This window comes from Gossypium raimondii, chromosome 12, assembly GCF_025698545.1.
Source record: "Gossypium raimondii isolate GPD5lz chromosome 12, ASM2569854v1, whole genome shotgun sequence".
Taxonomy (NCBI): Eukaryota; Viridiplantae; Streptophyta; class Magnoliopsida; order Malvales; family Malvaceae; genus Gossypium; species Gossypium raimondii.
Window position 1 is genome coordinate 20,381,345 of NC_068576.1, and position 22,999 is coordinate 20,404,343.

Here is a 22,999-nt window from a genome sequence, read left to right on the forward strand (position 1 = left end):
TTTCAAGTAGTGAAGTTTTTCAGATTTGATAACTGAATGTGTTCATAAAAGATAAAGTGTATAATTATAAGAAAGTAAGAGCTAGAATGTAATATTAATTTTAAAAATAAAATAATAGAAAATGGTGTATTACATGAAAATAAATAATTGATAATAATAATTATTTTATAAGTAAAAAAATCATATAACTTATGAATTATGTTTTAAAATTATTACTTGGCAAAATATTATAATAATATGATTTTAAATAAGTCGCATGTATTTGGAGATAGAGAAATATTATATTTATTTTGTACAGTTATTACACTTTGTTTTTTTAATATAAATTTAAAATTTTATAATTGTAGGACTTTTCCTCGTGATTTGATTTGATTTTGATTTTATTGTGATGGCCATTGGGCTACAATTTAGAAATCTCTGTTGGACTGATTGGCGTTGGGCTTGTAGAGTAGAGTTATACGGAGGAGCTCATTGGTTTTAACAAAAAATTAAAAAAATTTCGCTAGAAGGAGGGCTCGAACCTCCGACCTTATGGTTAACAGCCATACGCTCTAACCAACTGAGCTATTCCAGCTTACGTTCTTAGGCTAAAATTTAATAATTTTTGAATTGTGTGAAAAGCTGGAATCCAATCTGATGAAAACATGGGTGACGTTGATGCAAAGTTACCGTTAATCCGAGAAATTTAACTTTGCAATGTCTTCTTTTGTTAATGTTTTGCTTTTATTTATATTAGTTTTCTTTTTTTATTTAAAAGAAAGTTACCGTTAATTTTACATAAATTTTAATACGATAAAATTGTTTTAATTTTAATAGAAGTAAAAATAGTTATGTATAAATATTTAATTATAAAAATTAAACTTAATTGGTTGATTTATTAATTTAATTATATCTTAAGTTTTGAATTTATGTCATTATTGTTTAGTTAAAGTGTACTACAATTATAAACTAAAAGCTATAAATCAATAAATCATTTAGTAAATGGTTAAAATATACACAAAATAATTAAAAGATTATGTTAACATGGCTGTAGTAAAGAAATGTATAACATAATAGTTGTAAATTTATCACCAATACGTAAATTTGCGTAAGCTATAACACAAGTGTTTATCCATTAAAATGGCATCATTACGATAACATTAGTTAGGTCTAAACTTATATCAACTCTGCATGTTATTTCACAAATATTAAATTAATAAATTGCATGTTGCTAATATTACCAATCTTTCCATAATAAAATTAGGACAACTATTTGAGAGATTCAAAGAAAATTCACTAGTGGAGTTAAATAATTGTTAAATATTATCGATTGAGTCTTAACTCGATTGGCATGGATATTATTGTCAAAATGTAGAAGGACATGGATTCGAGTGCACTAATATACATTATCCTCATATTTATGAGTTGGGGAGAAAGTATGAGTAGTTTTAGACATTATGTAAAAAAGAGTAGATATGATCAGAACCTATAATGGAGCTAATAAATCTCCACTTAGTGTATTTGATTATAATCTATAAAATTAATCATTATTTTTATGATTAGAAATTAAAAGAAAATGTGATAGCAAATATTGATAATAAATTTATTAGAATCATAAAGATTAATAACTGTAAATGAATAATAGTAGTAGTAAACTATTCATAAATTAGTAGTATATAGTTGATAATAAAAGAGTAAAGTAAATATATAATCACTCAACACTTCATTAATTTTAACTCAACTCTTCATTAATTTTTAATTGGCCATTAAATTGTTAGTATAATTAATTTTAACACCAAAGTTAAGTTTTAATTTTTTTATTCTTAATCATTGGTCACAATGATCGGATGTCATGAGTCATGCCAATATAACAATATTTTATCAAATGTATAATATTGCCACAATTAGGGGTGAGCAAAACTCGATTCGACTCGAAAAAATTGAAAAAAAATTCGAATTTCTAGTTAAACGAATCGAGTTATTCGAGTTAATCGAGTTATTCGAATCAACTCGAATTTTTTTTCAAATTTCGATTTCGAATCGAGTTGAGTTTTCGAATTCGAATAACTCGAATAATTCGAATAATTCGAATATCAAACTATAATATTTTACATTTTTAGCCCAAACTCCCATACCCTTTTACTTTTCCCTCAAAACTTTTACTCCTTCCTACTTTCCCCCAAAACTTTTATTCCTCCTCCCAACCCCCAATCTACCCAAAATCCATTTCCACCAAAATTTTACTCTCCCATTTATTTTTCTCAAAATTTTACTCCCAAAAACCCTCAAAACATTTTATTTTCCCCCAAAATTTTTACTTCCTCCCACTTTTCCCCTAAAACTTTTATTCCCTTCCCATCCCACCTCCCATCTATCCCAAACCCTACCCCTCTAATTTTTTTTTTAATATTTTCCCTCCAAACTATTTACTTTCCCTCAAACTTTTATTCTCCAAAACTTTTTATTTTTCCCCTAAACTTTTTACTTCTCACCCTTTACTCTTAAATAAAAAATCAAAATTATCCAAAAAAAGCACTAAACATAAATAGTAATAATTTTATTTATATCTACTATTTATATTATTAAATTAAATTTCACATTTTATATTATTTATATTATTAAATTATTTAGTCATATTGAATATTTATATTAAAATTGAATTATTAATTATGCCATAAAATATTCAAGTTAAAATTTTACATTGGTATCAATTTCACATTTTATTTTTAAAATAACTTTTATTAAAAATCATATTTTTACATTTAATATATTTTTAATTCTAAAATACACAGTGACAAGAATCTGAAGATAATTGAAACAACTAAGCAAGCAAAGAAGCTAATCAATATATAAAAAATTAATAAATAAATTATGAAGTGAAGAAAGTTAATAAAAATTTTGATTAAGGTTGACAAATTTTATTACGATGGGTGACAATGGTTATAAGGACCTAAAATTATTTTTTAAAATTTAACTCGAACAAATATATTCGATTCGATTCGATTCGAATTCCATCTCACTCGACTCGATTCGAGAAAACTTCAAATAAAGTTAGGATGATAAAATGAGATTCGAAAACTCGATTAACTCGAAAATTTTCGATTCGATTCGATTCGATTCGATTGAATGCTCACCCTTAGCCACAATATTTAATATGCCACGTGACAATATCCATATACTATTATTATTTTTTAGAAAAAGTAAATTACATTTTTGGCTCCAAATTTTTGTAAAATTTTTATAAATTTATATAACTTTAAAAATTTTATAATTTGGTCATTGATTTATTTTTTTTTGTGAAAAAAAAAGGCAAAGCTTAAGTACTAACATGACACAATTGTGAAAATGTGACTTCCAACATCTCTATAAATATTAACTGGTTCAGAGTTGGTGGCAAGTCTTCGAAGATATGAAGGCCAAAAGCCATAGTCAAAGCCAAACTTTAACATGATCTACACTTTGATTTGCCTTCGTGATACTCATGTTTGATATCGACATCCTAATCCCTCGTGCAAAAGTCTTTGTATCGAGTTCACCAATGAGGCCAGGTATCCCATCCCTCTATTACTCTCGAGCATATGAATTGCTGTAAAATTGTCCATCTCCAATATCATTTTGTGAAATCCAACATTCCACATCAATAATAAACCTTCATGCACTCCCTAAAGTTTAGCTTGCATAACTGAAGTATGACCAATATTAGACATAATTTATAATTAAAATTTGGTCACTAACTCATTTTGGCACTACAAATTTTCATATTTTAAATAAAATTTCTTGATTAATCAATGCAACCTTTAATAATTACTTAAATTTATTTGGATGAAATAGATATCACATGCATTAAATAATGCATTTCAATAGTTTTTGTGGGGTGTGCCTCTTATTTCAATATTTTTTTCTCTTAATTAAACTTTGCTATCTTTTCCAAGTTGAACTCTGATTAATCTAAGAATATTTTAGTCATATTAGGACTTTAATATTAGCATATTTAAAGGGTCTTTGTAACCCTGTTTTAAAGAGTTTTTTAGAATATCTCTTATGTGAGTTTGATGAAGAGTTTTTGAGAGAACTTTGTATTTGGGTTTTGGGTTTTGCTCATTTAGGTTATTTTCTCCATCTTGTACTCTTTGTTGGTTTGTCGATTAGTGAATTTTTCTTTGTCCATGGTTTTTTATCTTTTTTAGAGGAGTTTTTCATGTAAAATTTGTGTTTTCGATCTTCTCTACTTTTTTATTTTTTTGTTTATACGGGTCGATTCCCAACAAATTGGTATTAGAGCTTGATTCGAATTTCGTATACAACCTGTTCAGATATGGCAATGAGATACGATATCAAGTAGTTCAATGGGATCACAAATTTCAGTCTATGACAAGTTCAGATGATGACAATTCTGGTTCAGAACGGTCTGAAGAAGGTCATTACAAGGCAAAAACCCGCGGATGTGAATCAGACAGAATGAGAAGAGCTTGATAAGAAGGCACTGTTAACAATTCAGTTGTGCCTCACGAACAATGTATTGCAGAAGGTGCTTACAAAGAAAACTCTTTCCAGAATGTTATAGGTTGGTTCACATAAATTTGTGTGTTCGATCTTCTCTAGTTTTCTTGTTAGTTATTTATTCGAGTTGATCCCCAACAAACTGGTATTAAAGCTTGGTTCAGATTTTGCAATTGACACGTTCAGATATGGAAACAAAAAAGTTTGATATTGAAAGGTTTGATGAAATCACAAATTTCAGTTTATGCGAAGTTCAGATAGCGACAATTCTGGTTCAGAACAGTCTAAAGAAGGTTATTACTGGGCAAAAGCCTGAAAACCTATACCAGTTAGAATGAGAAGAGCTTGATGAGAAGGCTCTGTCAACAATTCAATTGTACCTCGTGAACAATGTGTTGCACGAGGTGCTTACAGAGAAGATGGCAATAGCCTTACGGAGAAAATTAGAAACCCTATACATGACAAAGTCTCTGGCTAATCGATCGGTGTTTAAACAACGCTTATATACATAGATGATATGAAAAACCTTAGGGTCACATCAGTCAATTTGTTACTCTCTTGAATGATCTGAAGAATGTCTAGGTTAACATAGATGATGAAGATCAAGCTATGTTATTATTGTGTTCTTTTCCCCATTCGTTAAAACTTTTATGGAGACCTTAATTTATGGTAGAGATAAACTCTCATTTGAGGATGTAACCTTGATTTATGGTAGAGAAAAAGGATAAGGACCTCTCATTAAAACAAAAGCTCTACGAGATACCTTAATGCCGCTTAACTCGATAGAAACCCCACAATCCTTTGAGTCTAAATTTCTCAAGGAGATGAGATTCTTCTTTAAATCAGGTACATGCTTGACATTTGACAGTGTCCTAATGATTCTGTCGTGCATCCTGATTTGAACAGTACCAATATTGGTTACCTTACAAGTTGAATTGTTTCCCATAAGCACAAGTCCACCTTCAACTGGGCTATATGTAAAGGCCTTCAACTAGACTATATGAAAAGTCCTTCTCTTTTTTCTTGGAGAATAAGTTGATTGTTTTACTTAGAGATTAAGGTTTTTATGGGATAATTATTGATGATTATTTAAGAGATAAAATTAACACTTAAATTAGTGATAAAGACTTATCTCTTTAGCGGTTAGCCAATGTTTGAAGAAGGCCAATGAATATTATGCTTATTAGTGTCTTCAAGGGGTAGTTTTTTAATTTCTTTTGCAAACAATTACTTTATGCTTACACTTGTTATTTTTGTGAAACTCTTGTTAATTTTTCTTGGAGATAAATTATTGATTGTAAATAAGGTTGTTTGGGCTGAGTGATTTGTAACAATTAGGTTCATTGTTGGTGTAGCATCTAAAATTTTTAGTGGTACCAAAAATGGTGGTTTCAAAACCCTGATTTTCAATGATCGAGTCCAAAATTATTATAGAATTATATTAAGTCTCGGTCCAGTAATTTTAGCGATTGAATAGTTAATTAAAGAAAAAAGGACTAAATCGTAAAAGACATAAAACTTAATCGCCATTGATTTTTATTAGCTAAAATTCATGATTAATGCTTGTTAAGTTAAATGTTAATTTACCCATTTTTATATTAGTGTACGATTTCTACTTGATTTTATAATAATTTTGTTAAAAGTTAAGCTAAAAATTAAGTTAAAATATATTAAACATAAAACTTAAGCGGGTGGCCATTTGGTTTTATCATCTTTTCTTCTTTACTTAACCAAACCACCATTGTTAATAGCTTGAGGAATTCAGTCACTCTTCCTTACCTTGCATGGTGAGTAATTCAAACTCGTTTTTTTTGTGTTTTTGAGATCGTTATAGTTTAATCTAGCTAATCTAGGGACTATTTCATAAAATTGTTAAAAATTTTGAAACTTACCATTAATTATTTTTAGTTATTCATGAGCTTAAATGATGAATTTATGAGCTTGGTGGTTAAATAAGACTATTTTGTAAAGGAAATTTGGTTAGTTTTGAGCTTAGGGACTAATATGAAAATATGTTAAGTTTAGCATAAAAATTCTATAAATTTTAGTATTTGAAGGCTGCCTAAGGATGAAATTATAATCGGTTTTGAGTATTGGTGTTTAAATGTGGAAATTATAATAGTTTCAGTTTTAGAGACTAAATTGAACAAAGTGTAAAAGTTAGGAAAATTTATAAAATGAAATTAATAGGTCATATGCATAAAAATGAGCATGATAATGTAATTGAAATTGATAAATTGTATTTAACTATTATATAGATAAATGATTGAACCGAACGAAAGAAAATTAGGGAAAAAAGAAAATTGTAGAATAGCCCCCACGAATCAACTCGTTAGTAGAATATATTAGGTAAGTTCATAGTATAGATGAATGTGTATATATTTATAACTTATGTTGTTTTGAATTGATTTTAATTGAACTATGGTTGAATATTTGATATTGATTTGAAATTATAAATTGTTTATAATTAAGTACAAGGTGAGAGAGTACTTATTTGGAAATTGTTGAATATTTGTAAAACACAAGTTATATGATTTTGGAATGAACATATCTAATTTACAACATGCGTATGGATATTATGGAAGTGTCTCTGATTTATAAATGTTATGAATTCTATTAAATGGCCCTTTAAACGTAGTAAACAATTAGGATGCGATTGGCATGCCAATAGAGTTAGAATGCACACTTGTATGGGATTGCACTTTAGTGCCTCTGTTTGAACTTTGGTGCCTCTGTTTGCACTACGATGCCTTTGATTGCACTATCGTGTCTTTGTTTGCACTATGATGCCTCTATATAGCATTATGATGATCTTTAGTGTGGTGTAGTTACCCGAGTGTCTGAGTTATGTTACTATAGTTCATCGAGCTAGTAAAACTTGTGAATGATCTTCAAATGACTTATTAAGATATGTGAGTTATTATAAAAAAAGATTTACAGACTTAAATGAATATACATGAATGTTTTCAATCGAATATACATGAATGATTTCAATGGAATATATATATGAATTATCTTGATTAAATTAGTGATGAACATGAATTATTTGATTATTTAATCCTATGCAAATCTCACCTGTTCTTGCAAATTGAATGTAAGGTTATTACAATCTAAGTTGTTTTTAATTTCATTTGCTTGAATGAGGTAAGTTGGTTTAGAATTTAATTATGAACTTACTAAGTTATATAAGCTTACTCTGTTTCATTTTCTGGTTTCTATAGTTAATGTTTTGCAAAACTGGGTAGTCGAATCAACTTCAAGGCTCACACTATCAAACTTTAGTCTTGGTAGATTTTGAATCATTTTATTTCAGTTTTGTGGCCTTTATGTAGGCTATTTTGGTTTGATAATTTATATTAAAAGTTGAAGTTGTAATATATCATAATGGTGGTTATGTAACAGATTGATTTAATGATTTCCTATGGTATGCATTTGGCAAATGATGAAAACATGTTTGGAAATGGTATGTTTGATCTTAGATGATGAAATGGTTGGGGTAATGATTAAATTTAGATGAAATGCTTGGCATTGTTGTTAGTTGATTGTTGTGGAATATGCAATTCTGATGTTAAAATGTTCATGGATTTGGTAAGTTGTGTATATGTACCAAAGTAATTGTTTGTTTGAAATTTATTTATGGATAATATTGCTAAGAGTTAAGGCATGTCTTAGGTTGATAGAAAGTTAAGGTTTGAATGGTATTTATGGTGAAATCCATATTGGTGTAAACATACATACATATGCTTGTATGAATGAATGGATAGGTTGTAGTAGAAAATTTGAATAAATATCAAATTTATACATGAACTGTGGTCCAATAAGTAATTTGATTAATGAACTTTGATTTGGTGCGTTATATTCCTAAAAGTTGAATTGTAGTTTAGAATTATATATGAAACTTTGATTTTAATTTAATTGTACATATACAAAGAAATAGATACATACATTTATTTTCATATTTGATTAATATCGTTGTTTGTGTATGCAATATATCAATATAAAATGGTGCTAATTCGATAATGTTGTTAGTGATTTGTGAAAATTGAATCAAATTAAAATTTCATTTATAAAATCACACAAAATCATAGTATATATAAGATATTGTACATTAGATAAAAGTTCATGTATAACTTTGGTATTTATTGTAACACCCCTAACCCATATCCAATGATGGAATAGGGTTTCAGAGCATTACCGAGTAAACGTAACCTAAATCATTTATTTCAAAACATTTCAATAATCATAACATAACCCATCATTAAACATGTGTATCATCCCTTATTCAAGCCCTCAAGGCCTTAAAATCACTTTAAAAATGATTCGGGACTAAATCGAAAACATTTAAAAAAATTAGAAAAAAGTTAGAAAAATTTCAACTGCAGGGGTCACACACCCGTGTGGCCAGGTTGTGTGCCGCACATGGCTGAGACACATGCTCATGTGGCCAAGTCGTGTAACTCTCTGACTTGGATCACACGCTCATGTGTGTTGCCCGAGTGTGACACACGCCCGTGTGGCCAGGCTGTGTGCACCCAAAAGTACCTTAAAACTCAAGTTTACCATTTCCTACTTACTTAGGCACTAAGCAACTCATTTACCAATCGTTTAACCTATTTATAACACGATTAAACATGCCCCAAATACACCAAATTCATCACCTAATATGCCTAACCAATGTACCCTCATTGGTACCACATGTTATATCATCAAAACATATCATCCATGCATCATTCAAATCAAAGTTTTAAACATGCCAAAATCAATCAATTTGGCCTAGCTTATATCCACCTAAAACGTCAAACTTAAATTCACATACACATTAAATTCACATACACATCACAAGCAATGGTTCCAAAATAACATGCCAATTTATGGCTTTAAACATAAACATATATTTATATACTCAAACCAACATTATGCTTATAACTCCATTTACAATCTATTCATAAAATAACTATCAACTAAGACATCCTAGGTACATGCCATCAGAAAAGGTAAACATCACCACATTTGAGATCGGAATTGTTGTTGGATGCTGAGTCGGCGATCAAAAGAGAAGCACCTAACCTGTGCACGAAAAACAAAACCGTACGCTAAGTAAAACTCAGTGATATTTCTATAATCCAAACATTTAAAGATATAAAGATACATGAATGCTCAATTTGAATTGTATAATCACATTACTATCTAACAAGCAATTGTAATTTATCACCATCTCAATTTCATGCATAAAACCACATTATTTCATGATTTGCTCAACTTCACAAATATTCTTCCATTAGTTGGTTTAACATATAACTCAATTAATATCACTTGCTATAAAAGCATAGATCATTCAACAATTCATTTTAACAATGGCATAAACCAACCATATTCAATCCATGAGTACATTACTCATATATCTAATTTATGATTAGAACATTGTCACCTTTCATATATCAATCTACTTTTCCATTTCCAATTCACATATTTTTCCATTTCAATATCGATCATAGAACTTTATTATTTAATTACCCCTATTAACATGACTTGGACTCGGACGGATACACGGATCCAACCAACACACCAGTTTGGCACCTAGTGCCTCATCGAATAAATCTGAAGTAATAACTGTGCCCAACGCTATATAAATTGACACCTAGTGTCTCATCGGTTAAACAAAAGCAAATTGGCACCTAGTGCCTCATTGACTTGAAGTCGAAAAAATCCCTAAACTCTTCCTATCCTATGGCACACCATCTATATCTAACTCAACCCGATACAGTTAATAGGGTTTCATTTCAATGTTCAAATACAACCAATATCCAATTCTTATATTTGCACATTATCACATTTATACATATATTCATTTCAATTCAAATAATCAATACATTCATAATGTATATACCAATTCAATCTATTTCAATCAACTATAATTTCAATTCATTATCAAAGTGCCAAAATACTCACCTCAACCACTTACCATGTACATTAAATCAAAATACAACAATTAACAACTAGGTTCGGATTTATAGAAATACAAACCGTGGATTCCAAGCTATTCGACTTCGATTTTGTCCTTCCCCTTTTTAGTCGAAGATTTCGGTATGACGTTAGCTACGAAATTAAAACAATTAAAATACATCAATAAGACACAATTCAATTGCACATTGAATATTTCAAGTTTTACTCAATATTTTCTTAAATTCTAATTTAGTCCCTAAGCCAAGACTAATTTTTATTCTTCACATAATCCTATATTTTTATACTAATTTCAATTTAAGCTAAATTTATCTCCTTATTTTCAATTAAACCCTAAATTTCAAAATTTTCACACAATTTATTCTACAATTTAATCATTTTCTATTTCTAGCTTAAAATCTATCAATTAAATCACTAATACTAAAAGCTGTTCAACAATAACAATATCTAAAATCTTAATCAATGTTAAAATTTTGACATGGGTCATGTAGTACTTAACACCAAGATTCCAAAAATATAAAAATTACAAGAAAATGGACTAAATTAACTAATTAATTGAACTTGAAAAGTTCAAAACCCCTTATGTTGTTGTCGGCCTCTTCTTCTCTCTCCTTTCTTTCTTCCTCTTTTATTTTACATGCATTCACTTTTTCTTTCCACTATGTTTCTATTTTCTTTTATTATGTTTCTATTATAATATCATTATTATTAACATTATAATTAAAGTTAACATATATATAATAAATATTATATACATGCATATATATCATTAAACCATGGCCGGCCACCTCTCAACCAATTTAGTTAATGGTACAATTGCTGCATTAGCCTTTTTACTTTATTTCAATTTATAATTCAACTTTTAACCTTTACGTGATTTAGTCCTTATACTTAATACCTTTTAATTTCACAAAATTCACTTAATCTAAATCTAATTAACTTCGTAAATATTTATTAAAAATATTTACGAGTCCGATTTATGGAACGGAGTCCCGAAATACACTTTCAAACACCCACGATTATAGGGTCGTTACATTTATCCCTAAAAAGTTAAACAAATTCTAAAAAGAAATTAAAATATTCAAAAGCTATAAAAATGGGTTCAAAAATTATAAAACAATTTTTCTAACCATCAAAAATTATTAAAATATAAAAATATAAAATTGAAATTTATAAAATTGTAAAAATTATAAAAGTAGATAAAAATTTATTAAATTGTTAAAAATTTAAAAATAAAATTATTAAAAATATATATTTTTTAGAAGCTTGGAGTTTGAGGATCTAAATAGCATTTAAAACATTTTCTTATGGGCCATTAGTTATTGTAATTTATGTGATTTTAACAGTCAAAATAATAATAAGTTGTGTTCACAACAGACTTTCATCTCTTTTTCGTGGAAAACCTTGAATCTCTAGCCTAACCCCAACCTACCCTTGTTGTCGTCCAGCTGGCCACTAGCGTAAGGTTGTCGACATCTTCATCCTCCTCCCTCCCCTCTTTGTCCTATTTTCCCTCCAATCTCTTCACCCTTTTCTCCTTTATTTTGTTGCCCCCCTCTCTCTCTCTCTCTTGCCTTCCAATGATATGGTGTTCGACGCCATTCTTGGTGCAATATTCTTAACAACCTCACCCACTTTAACACACCTTTTTTTGACAATGTCTGTCACGAGTCTAACTTGCTCTTTGTAGGATATTAATCTATTCCAAGCAATGTTTGAACTTTGAAATTGGAAGACTTTTGATTTTTTAAACTACCAAATCAAAGCCGAATCCTGTCTGCTTCCCATAAACACAGTGCTCTGTCTTTCCAACTCCTGCACCTAGAAGAGAAGCTCTCTTATTCAAAATAGTCATAACTTTTTCACTTGTATGACCAAGTCGCTTGTGCTTTAAACGACTTGACTCTGACTCCTTAATAGACGAGGAAATTACTGTTTTACCAGTCACCGTTGAACCTGCAGAACATAAAGACTATTCATTTTTTGACCTCTAATTAGAACGAGAGCTCCACGAGATACCTTAATGCCGCTTGACTTGATGATGTAACAACCCATTTTTTAGCAACGTCGAAAAATAGTGATTTTGATAACACAATTCCGACGAGTGAGTTTGTAAATATTAGTAATTAATATTTATGAGTTACATATAATATTATGGTGAATTATGATTGGATAGATTTTATTAATTGGTTAGTTAGTCAATGTATAAGTGGTGCGTATCGAAAGTAAGTGATTTTGGAAAATGAGGTATCGTCACCTCGTTTTCATAAACTAAGATCTTAAAATTTTTATTAAATATTTACGGAGTTATTGCATAAGTGGATTGAAGTTTGGTTTGGTAATTTTGGTGATTTGATAGTTAATTAAGGAAAAAAGACTAAATAGTAAAAAAAATGTAAAAATTAATCGTTATTGAATTTTATTAGTTAAAAAGGTTTAATCATTAAATGTGATACAAGTCTCAAGGCCCAATTTTAGACTCATGGATGTGATGGACTCACACTACCTCAAGGATCAACAATAATGTCAAAGGCTAAGTAAATCATATCAAGATTCGATCAAAGACAATATTTGAGGACGAATCTTTTCGAGGAAAGGGGGAATGATACATGAACGGATTGGATGGAATTTATTAAATTCCATTCACAGAAGCTACCAATTTTCAAGTTTAAGAAATTAGTAGAATTGCAATGACTTTTTGGATGGGATCCAAGCATTTCTTGAAGCCTCCCAAATGCAACCTAGACATTATGGCTAGATTGAGAAGGGTACAATAGCCACCGAAATAGCTAAGCTAACTTACGTTACTTTTGAAAACCTTAAATAAACTAATTTTAGAGAAAACCATAGTTGTACTTTGAGTTAGCTTAAAAGCATTCATTCATTAGGTTGTGTATACATTAGATTCATTTTATTGTTGATAGTGTTGTTTTAGAAAAACCATTTGCTTGTCGCTCTTCTTTAAAAAAAACTCGATGTTAAACTAATGCAGTAGAAAAACTATTTTTCAAGTTATTTTGGAAACTTAGTTTCCTTATTGATTTGTTTTTCAAAAACAGTTCCTTTGCAATGTAGTGGAAACTAGGGAACAATATCAAATTTTACTTAAGCTCGATATCATGCATTATCCGGTTATTATGCTTGAGTAATCCATGCATGCAAAAATCCTCAAAAGAAAAGTTACCAAGCCACAGACCAGAGATAATTAGAAATTACAAGCCAAAACCAATAAAGACTTAATAATACTTATTAAAAATAGTCTGAGGTCCAAGATGATTCTCTGAATACAGAGTCCGGTCCTAGTTTCGAGGTTTACTTGAAAAGTTAAACACTATTGGGGGTGAGCTTATGAAAAGCTCAGTGTAAGTCAAATAATTATTTAAACAAACATAAATATCGAATACAGTGAAACAGGTTAGCTTTAACAGAAGAAAATAGAACCATCATAAGAATTTCATATCATTACATAGCCATTTTCAAATTGACGTCAAACGGTGTATGAGCATAGGTCATCATTCACTCGAGTAATATTCATTAATTTCGATACCATTTAATACAACAAAATACAATACGTAGCATAAATCAATAACATTTGAAAATGTCATGCACATGATGCAATGCAAAAAGATTCCTACCCATAACATCCGCTACACACCACTAGTTCCCCAAAACCCGTCATCCGAACTCCAAAACATTATGGGCTTAAGCCCGTTGTGGTTAAAACCACTGATAACAATATGCAAAAATTTTTGCCAGTAAAAATGCGATAAATCGCCATTACCCTCGGTACTCCAGGTGCAATGCACTGACTACGAATAATGCGAACTTAATATGTCGCCGGTAGGGGTGAGCAAAACTCGATTCGACTCGAAAAAATCGAAAAAAAAATTCAAATTTCGAGTTAAACGAATCGAGTTATTCGAGTTAATCGAGTTATTCGAATCAACTCGAATTTTTTTTTCAAATTTCGATTTCGAATCGAGTTGAGTTTTCGAATTCGAATAACTCGAATAATTCGAATAATTCGAATATCAAACTATAATATTTTACATTTTTAGCCCAAACTCCCATACCCTTTTACTTTTCCCTCAAAACTTTTACTCCTTCCTACTTTCCCCCCAAAACTTTTATTCCCCTCCCCTCCCAACCCCCCAATCTACCCAAAATCCATTTCCCACCAAAATTTTACTCTCCCATTTATTTTTTCTCAAAATTTTACTCCCAAAAACCCTCAAAACATTTTATTTTCCCCCAAAATTTTTACTTCCTCCCACTTTTCCCCTAAAACTTTTATTCCCTTCCCATCCCACCTCCCATCTATCCCAAACCCTACCCCTCTAATTTTTTTTAATATTTTCCTCCAAACTATTTACTTTCCTCAAACTTTTATTCTCCAAAACTTTTATTTTTCCCTAAACTTTTACTTCTCACCCTTTACTCTTAAATAAAAATCAAAATTATCCAAAAAAGCACTAAACATAAATAGTAATAATTTTATTTATATCTACTATTTATATTATTAAATTAAATTTCACATTTTATATTATTTATATTATTAAATTATTTAGTCATATTGAATATTTATATTAAAATTGAATTATTAATTATGCCATAAAATATTCAAGTTAAAATTTTACATTGGTATCAATTTCACATTTTATTTTTAAAATAACTTTTATTAAAAATCATATTTTACATTTAATATATTTTTAATTCTAAAATACAGTGACAAGAATCAAGATAATTGAAACAACTAAGCAAGCAAAGAAGCTAATCAATATATAAAAATTAATAAATAAATTATGAAGTGAAGAAAGTTAATAAAATTTTGATTAAGGTTGACAAATTTTATTACGATGGGTGACAATGGTTATAAGGACCTAAAATTATTTTTTAAAATTTAACTCGAACAAATATATTCGATTCGATTCGATTCGAATTCCATCTCACTCGACTCGATTCGAGAAAACTTCAAATAAAGTTAGGATGATAAAATGAGATTCGAAAACTCGATTAACTCGAAAATTTTCGATTCGATTCGATTCGATTCGATCAAATGCTCACCCCTAGTCGCCGGTACTCTACGAAACTCCTTTTTCAACCACAAAATTCTAACCCAATGCATATGCAATATGTCTTACAATCTCATACATAATCATATCTCAATACTTTTCACATTCATTTGAAATGCTCAGTATGTCCTCAATAATCACATACTTTCAGTAAATGGAAATAGTGTTCCAAACTTTCAAATTACCATTGTGTTGGTATCAATCAATATCGTTCAACTTCACATAGTTTACAGATTTTCATTATGCTTAATAGCACCCTTTTCAGTAAACAATATAATAAATATCTCATGCATTTAAATCATACATAAGCTTAATACCTCAACACATTATATCATTCAGTCAAACATTCTCATATCTCATAGCTCAAATATGCAATTACAAACTCAATCAAACATTCATATTATCAAACTAGCAATTTTTGCAACATGTCAATCTTTTAAAGCTCGAAACATACCTGGTTCAGCCACTCACAAATTCAATAATTTGACTATTAAGTCAATCCAATCAGTAAGCTAATTTATCAAATATAACGTGATATTTAACATTTTCAAACAATTTTATGAGTTTAGGACCCACACCTTATTTTTCGCTTCCTCGCAGCATACTAGCAAATCTTCCAATTTTCCTTAATAATTCCTTAAACGAACCTAAACCAAAATTCAATATAAATTCAATTAATTTACCACTAAACCAGCCCCCAAACACCCACTTATGAGTTCAAACCAATCGTTGAAATTATAACTATTTTTTTGAATCCAAACTAGTTAGATTCCTTACACTGTATCGATGCGAACCATATGCACAATCGTTCATCGCCTTTATGGATGATTTGGGGCGTTTGAGTCAGCACCTAATTCAATAACATACTGGAAAATCAGTATCTAATTAATGATTAAATTCATTCATTTAATAAATTCATAACCTTTACCCAACAACTATGTCGAAATAAAAAACAAGTTATCCTTAATTGCACTTACACTTCACGATTTGTGGGATCTGATTAACTAATTAATCAAGAATGTATCTCCTTAATTAACATGTGATTAAAATATGATTAGGAGGGTTCAAGAAAAAAATTTAATGCTGAAAAAATATGGTCAAGACCCAAGAAACAAAACAACCTCCTTTCTTGCACATAGGCGCCCCACCACCACCCATGGTGGCCAAAATTGGGGCTGAATTTTAAAATGGTTTGAGATCTCAGTAAAATTTGGAAAAAATAATTTTGAAATAATTTAAAATCCCCCAAATTCTAGATCTAGAATTTTTGGTTTTTAATTGATAAGATTAATCAATAAATGAAGAGACAAGAGTTCTTACCCAAGCTACTTGAGAGAAACAACAATGACACTTTCTTGGCAATGTTCGGGATTGATCTTGGGATTCAAGATTTCATATTTGGGTCTAATTTAGATGAGGATAAATGGTAGCAATAGAGTAAAGGAGATGGTGCACAATCTTGATGCAAAAAAGAAGAAGAAAGAGATGGTAAAATGGGAGGTGTACACGATGACAACAATGAGAGAAATAAAGAAAATTGAAGAGAAAAAAAGAGGAAGAGGGTGAATGGCTAGGGTAGGGAAAAATTGAATTAAAGGCTGAAAAATAAAATAAAAATTTGTATTTATACTTAGAGTTTAAGGGTATGGATGACACACACATTAAAAAAACAAGGGATTTTACAAAATTTAATTATTTCGCAAGGGAAATGATTTAAACTTAGGATCTCATTTAATTTCCATGCTTTCTCATATTTCTTTTAACCATTAGGATTTTTCCTTATGCTTGAAATAAATTTTCAATATTTATTTTAAAAACAAGGCATGCCACATACTAAGGTTTAAGACAAAATTTGCAAAATAATAAAAATGGTGAGAGAGAAGGGATTTGAACTTGGGTTTCAAGAAATGTTTCACTAAAACTTAACCAAAAAAACCAATACCTCATTTATTTCCTAAAAATGCATAGATAATCTTACAAATTAAGTCATGACCACTCTCTCTCAATTTGCAAATTCGATTCTACTAACCTCGATTTTTTGGATGTTACATTTCTAGGTTGAGATGTCTTCATCGCATTCGAAGATCTATCTATTAGCTTTGAAACGCACTTTGAATCACTCAATTTTGAATTTAGGGTCTCAAGTGATGACCATTTTAGTGAAGACTATGCGAGCAGAATTTCTACACGGGATTATTACGGAAATTATTAGTTTCGGGCTTTTAATTCGTGTTTAAATCATATTGGGTTCGATTTTTAGCCTTAATTTTTATTATAAATGATCCCAATATTGTATTTTTAATGTTTTATTATTTTATTATTTATTTATTCCAAATTTTGGATATTGTTTAAGTATTTTAAGTTGTTTTTGAGTTTTATGTTTCTTAGTTTAAAACTACTTTTTGTTTAGATTAATTAGAGTTTCAATATACTTTAGAGTTTTATTTGGATATACTTAACCTATATAAAGGCTTCTTCATTATTCATTAATGAGACAATTTGTTTTCATTAATAAAGTTTTCAACTCTGGGAGTTAGTTCTTTGTGCAAGATTTCTTTCTTATGATTTTTAGAAGTAGTTTTCTTCTCGGTTTTCTTCAAGGAGTCGTGGGAATCCATTCTTCTCCCTTCAATTTGCCAATGACTATTTCTTGGAGGGTTGATTAGAGCCATTAATTGACTTTGTTGGGATTTATATATCAAATGGTTCAATTGGACGTTTATCCTTCTATCCATCATATCCATCGGTTTATCATTCCATTTTCTACTTTAATTTAATCTATCTTTTCTCTATTTAGTTATTATTTTGAATATTTATCCTTTATTTTTTTAATTTTTTCTTATTTTTTTTATTTCCTTTGTTATTTTTTAAATTTATTTGGTTTCTTCTTTTCAAGTCACATCCAAATCTTTCCTTCTCGAGTCAAATAACTTGATTTCAATCCTTCTTCTGCTTCTTCCACCTCACTCACTTATCAAAATGTGTAAGGACTTATGTTATAATTAAGCCCTAATAACCTTATTGGGATGGTTGGTGCAAGGTTTTTAATAAATTATATATTAATTTAATGAATTAAGTTAAATAATAAAATGTTAAAGTAAAGAAAAACAAAAAAAAACATCATCATCTTCTTTCATTTTCTTCTCTTCCAACCGAAGAACACCATTTTTGCTTAAGGGAGAACCGATCAAGCTTGTGTCTTGTGCATGTAATTCAAAATTGAGCTCGTTTATTGTAATTTTTATGTTTTTAAGATCGTTGCAGCTAGGTCCAACTAACTCATATCTTTGTTTTCAAAACTGTTAAAATTTCTAAAGTTGTCATTGATGAAAATTAAAGTTTTTTTTTATGTTTAAAGACTAATTTGTTAAGTATATTTTGTTAGTTTTGTGTATAAGGACAAAATTGTAATAATGTAAAATTTGTCATGAAATTTAAAATATATATATATTTAGAGGGCTTTACTGTGATAATATTGTAACTGTATTGAAAATCAAAGCTTGACTTTGAAAGATATAATAGTTTCGATTTTAGGGGCTAAATTGAATAAAATGCAAAATTTTAGAGAAATTGTGCTAAATGAATAAAAGATATTATGATACGAGCAACTCGGTCCAATTCAAAGGCCATAATAGAGATGAGCTTAATTTCCCTCAAGGCCCAATTATGAGATCCAAATCCAAGCAATTAAAGTCAAAACTCAACTTATTCATTCAAGACTTTATCACACACAAAAAAAATTCGAGAAGATGAATTTTAGAAGGAACTAGAATATCTCTGGAATAATCAAAGTTCGACTGGGAAAAGAAGTCCTACTTGGAGTCTAAAACGTGGCTACATTAGGTGAGATATCGTCGCGACGTCGCATATCTCCTCATCGTGACGTCGTCTGTTTGTTTCCGATATGTATATCATATTCATATTCATATTATTATTTTATTATATTATGTTTTAATTATTTCTTTCATTTAGGTATGCGTATAGTTAAGTAGGATCTACAATCGGTACACCTAATATGAAAATAAATATCTATACTAATTAAATAAATTTAACATTATTTATAACATTAATTATTTAGTCCAAATGTTATTTAGTTGTTCATATAAGGAATGACCCTAATCAAATGTTGCAAGTGGCTTAGAGAATAAAGGCAGACAAGTCGACCACTAATGGATAGATATTTAATTGGAGTTAGGAGTTAGAAAATGGGGCAATGAATTGAAAGTATTTAGAGTTTATAGCAAGAATTATAACATATTTGAGAAATAAAATGAGATAAAATTTGGTAATAACTTACCATGAAATTGATTTTTCATTTTCTTAAAGGATAAAAATTAAAAATAGAATAAATTTTGAGTGTCAGAAGGTAAAATTAGAGATAGAGGCGAAGTAAAAAAATTTGGTGTTAGGATCAAAATAAAATTACAAAATTTTGAGAGAGTTAGAATTAAAAATTTTATTTTAAAAAGGTTTAAATTGAATGGTTGATTATTGAGTGAGACTTAAACTACTCGAGTTTCATTTTAATCGAGGCTTTGCCATGATGAGGGAAAAGAAATTGTTGTTACCTCGAGTTGTCTATTTGTTTAAAATAAAAATTGTAATGGAAGTGTTAGAATGTAATGACCACTACAGTCTGGTATTGTGAAAATTGTGCAAACAAAAATTACCAAGGTTTGTTTACGCAATTCAATTTTCCTATGTTCATAGAGTTTAGCTCAGTGAGTAATTCCACTATCTTTAATCCACAGTACAAGTAAATCACACTCTATCACTCCCCAAGTATAGAGATCTCTCATTTGTACTTAAATACTAGAATCCTCACCTCCAAATTCTCCCCTGAGAACTTGGGCAATAAACACTCAACAATGTTTACAATATCAGTTTGCAGTCCTTCACAAAATGGTTCCTCAAATGAAAAGATTAGAATGCACTCATAGCTCTCATACAAAACCTATACAAACTTTAAGACATATATTAAGTTCGCCATACTAACATAGAATCTAAGCGAATACAAAGTTCCTTGAAAATAGCTATTACATTAATAATAATCAAAGCACAATCGAAGATGTTAACAAGCTTAGGCATTTCACTTCAATGACCCCAATCAATCCCACAAGCTTAGGCGTTTCATATTGGGTTCAGGTTTTAGGCTTAATTTTTATTATATATGAGCCTAATATTATATTATTAGCTCTTATTATTTATTATTTTTTATTCCAATTTTTTATAATTATTAAGTATTTTAAGTTATTTAGGAGTTTTATGTCAATAAGAAATTTTAGTTTAAAACTACTTCTTGTTTAGGTTAATTAGAGTTCTAGAATACTTAAGAGTTTTATTTAGATTTATTTAGCTAGCTTATACAAACGCCTTTACATTTTACACAAAGAATCAATTGATTATTATTCTACAACTTGTTTTTGAGTTAATAAATTCTCTTTGGGTTTTTCTTTTCAAGAATTTTTCATGAGTTTTCTTTTAGAAGAGTTTTAACAATTTTTTAAGATTGAGGGGCTCATCTTCAAAATTTTTCTTACCAAGTTTTATTTCTTGGAGTGGAAATTAGAGCCACTTGAAAGGGGTTGTAGATTCTTCTTGTTTTAAATGCTTCTTAGGACTTTTACACGCCACATTCTATCTTTTCCATCTATCTTCTTTACTTTCTTCTTTATTGTTTAAATATTTGATTTATTGTTCTATTTTATTTATCTTAGTTATTTATTTTAATTATTTTACCTGAATTGGATTCGATTGCGTTCCAGGTTGTGCCAAAATCCAAGTTTCTTTCCAAACGTCTAGAGCTCTAAGTCAAATCCGTGACTTGGAAAAACTTTACGATCCTCTTCCGCTCTTCCATATCATATTATTCATGAATTGAGATGATTTAAAAGTGATAAAAGATGATAATATGAAATTGATAATATGAAATGAATTATTATATAGATCAATGATTGAATCGTTCGAAGGAAAATCAGGAAAAAACTCGTTAGCTGAATATATTAGGTAAGTTCATAGGGTATATATATGTATATGTATGTATTTAATTTTTGTTGAATTGTGTATTTGTATTTGTTTATACTATTTGAAACTTGAAATGCTATAAAATAATACCAATTTGAGAAAGGACTTATTTGGAAATTGATGAATAATTGTAAAACATGATTTATATGGATTTAGAGTAAATGTGACTTGTTTTGTAACATCCTACACCCAGTCGGGTCACCAGACCTGAGCTATAAGATGCTACGATAATTAACAATCAATATCATATATGAAATCAACTTAAATATTCAATCAAACAACGAAGCATTCAATAATATTAGTGTTATATGATTTACGATCAAAAGCAAGCCTTAATTGAGCTTACAAAGCTTTTAGACCAACTCGGAAACAAATCAGGACTAATTTGAAACTTTTACAAAAAATATAGGTAAAAAGAAAAAACAAGAGTCAAACAGTTGCGTGACAGGTTGAGGCCGTGTGGGATTAAACACGCAGCCGTGTAGCCTAATCGTGTGTTCAAATGGTGTTTATAGAGTCACACAACTGTGTCGATAGGCCATGTAACTAACTATTGGTTGTGTTGGACCTAATTGTAAAACTTTGTAAATATTCACATGGTTATCTCGCCAGGCCGTATGAGAGATTGTGGTCATGTGCATTGTATTGAGATATCTGTATGTCAGCAAGTAAAAATCAAGCATTAGGTTCCTTCAGGTTTACTACAGCCTATTATGATTCCTAATTGGAAATGAGAACGCATTACGATAGACTTGTATTGGGACTTTCATTAACTCCAAAAAAGAAAGTATCAATTTGGGTAATTGTGGATAGGTGGGAGAAGTCAACTCATTTATTCCATTCAAGACTGATTACTCGCTTGAGAAAATTAACTTAACTATATGTCGTTGAGATTGTCTAATTGTACGAAGAGCCATTGTCTATTGTTTTTTATTGGGATCCGAGATGGTTTAAAAGCTGTTTCAGATCATAAGAAATTGTTTGTAGATTTGAGAAGAAAAGATGTCGAGTTTAGACTGGTGACAAAGTATTTCTAAAAGTCTCCCCGTGAAAGAAAGTGTTACAGTTTAGCAGAAAAGGGAAGCTTAGTCTGAGATTTGTTTGGACGCATGAGATTATCAAGAGAATTAGTCATGTGACTTATATACTAGCATTACCTTCGAAGCTAAAAAAGATTCATAATGTTTTCCATGTTTCAATGCTATGACGATATAGATCAGATTTCTCTTACGTGATTACTTTCGACAAGATGGAAATACAACCTGACTTTTTATATTCAGAAGACCCATTCAAAATTATAACATTGGAAATAAAAGAAATCTGAAATTAGTGAGTGTCGTTAGTGGAAATCTTGTGAAATCAACATGGTACAGAAAAAGCTACTTGTGAAACGGAAAAGTTAATGAGATCACAGTATCAAAAACTATTTTTAGGTAAAAATTTCGAAGACGAAATTTCCTATA

The 22,999-nt window shown here is 29.5% G+C and overlaps 1 non-coding gene across 1 annotated transcript; it reads right to left on the reverse strand.

Annotated features, from left to right (window-relative positions):
* Positions 1 to 500: 500 nt before the first annotated feature.
* On the reverse strand, positions 501 to 574 carry TRNAN-GUU (transfer RNA asparagine (anticodon GUU)). Its single transcript has one exon. It is a non-coding gene; the product is annotated as a tRNA-Asn (tRNA).
* Positions 575 to 22,999: the final 22,425 nt, after the last annotated feature.